Here is a 1,792-nt window from a genome sequence, read left to right on the forward strand (position 1 = left end):
GAAATTGGTTTAGGCCATAAAGGCACACCATAGAGTAAATTTCTTAACCATTCAGCTTCCTTGGTGGCAGTAGCCAATGCAATAAATTCGGCTGCCATGGTAGAATCAGTTATACATGTTTGTTTCTTGACCCCAAGAAATGGCACCCTCACAAAGCATGAAGATCCATCCACTTGTGGAAGCATGATCTTCTAAACTTGTAATCACATAGCATCCGAATATCCTTCTAGTACTGATGGATATCCATTATAGCAAAGTCCATAATTAATTATTTTCTTTAAATATCTTAGTACTCGATTTATGGTTTGCCAATGCAAAGTGCCTGGATTACTTGTATATCTACTCAATTTTTCAACAGAAAATGCTATATCTGGCCTTGTACATGTCATTGCATACATCAAACAACCAACTACTCTTGCATATTGTAATTGATCAATAACCCTACCAGAATTAGGTACTAATTTAATTTGAGGATCCATGGGTGTAGATGCTGGTATACAATTAGTAATTTCAAACTTTTCAAGCACTTTTTCAATGTAGTGTGATTGAGATAAAATTATGTTATTTTCATCTCGGAATATTTTAATTTCTAAAATGACATATGCCACACCCATATCTTTCATTGCAAAGTTTTTCAATAAAAACTTCTTTGTCTCCTCGACTTGTTCTAAATCAGTACCAAATATTAGCATATCATCCACATATGAGCAATTTATAACACCTTTACTATTTTGGAATTTGCTATATATATACTTGTCAGATTCATTTATGTTGTAACCATTAGCTAAAAAAATTTCATCAAATTTTTTGTACCATTGTTTTGGTGCTTGTTTAAGCCTATACAATGATTTGACAAGTTTACAAATTTTATGCTCTTGTCTTGAAACAACAAACCTTTGTGGTTGTTCCATGTAGACTTCCTCTTCTAATTCGCCATTTAAAAATGTTTTTTTGATATCCATTTGGTGAATTATCAAGTTATATATTGATGCAAGGGAGATTAGAAGTCTAATTGTAGTAATTCTTGTTACAGGAGTATAAGTATCGAAGTAGTCAATCTCTTACTTTTGCGTAAAGCCTTTGGCTACTAATCTTGCTTTAAACTTGTCTATGGTTCTATCTATTTTCATTTTCTTTTTAAAAATCAATTTACAACCTATTGGTTTGAAACCTGGTGGAAGATCAACCAAAATCTAAGTATTATTTCCCATTATTGAGTCCATCTCATCATGGATTGCTTCCTTCCAAAATGCAGAATCTTGAGACTTCATTGCCTCGTCATATGTAACAGGGTCTGATTCTAAATTAAAACAATAAGGAATCTTATTGTCAATATTTTCTCCCGTTCCTTCTATAAGGAACATATAAAAGTCTGGATCAAAATCTTTTATCTTTCTAGTCCTTTTGCTTTTCCTTATTTTTGTGCTAGATTCATCATTATTTTTATTTTGTTCTAATGGAATGACATTTGATTGAATTGATTGTAGTGCCTGTAGTTGCCTTAAAACAGATTTGAATCTATTCTCATCAAATATTGCATCTCTTGATTCAATAACAGTATTGATTGAAATTGAATCATTTGGTTCAATTACCATAAACCTATATGCTTTACTATGTTGTGCATATCCTATAAATATGCGTTATATTCCTCTTTCACCCAATTTCTTTCTTTTGGGTTCTGAAACTTTAACTACAGCTCTACATCCCCAAACCTTCATATAACTAAGGTTTGATTTCTTTTTCTTCCATTGTTCATATGGGGTCATTTTAGTTTCCTTTATAGGAACTCTAT

This window comes from Theobroma umbraticum, unplaced genomic scaffold (genome assembly GCF_002168275.2).
Source record: "Theobroma umbraticum cultivar Fairchild unplaced genomic scaffold, ASM216827v3 scaffold_20.0, whole genome shotgun sequence".
NCBI lineage: Eukaryota > Viridiplantae > Streptophyta > Magnoliopsida > Malvales > Malvaceae > Theobroma > Theobroma umbraticum.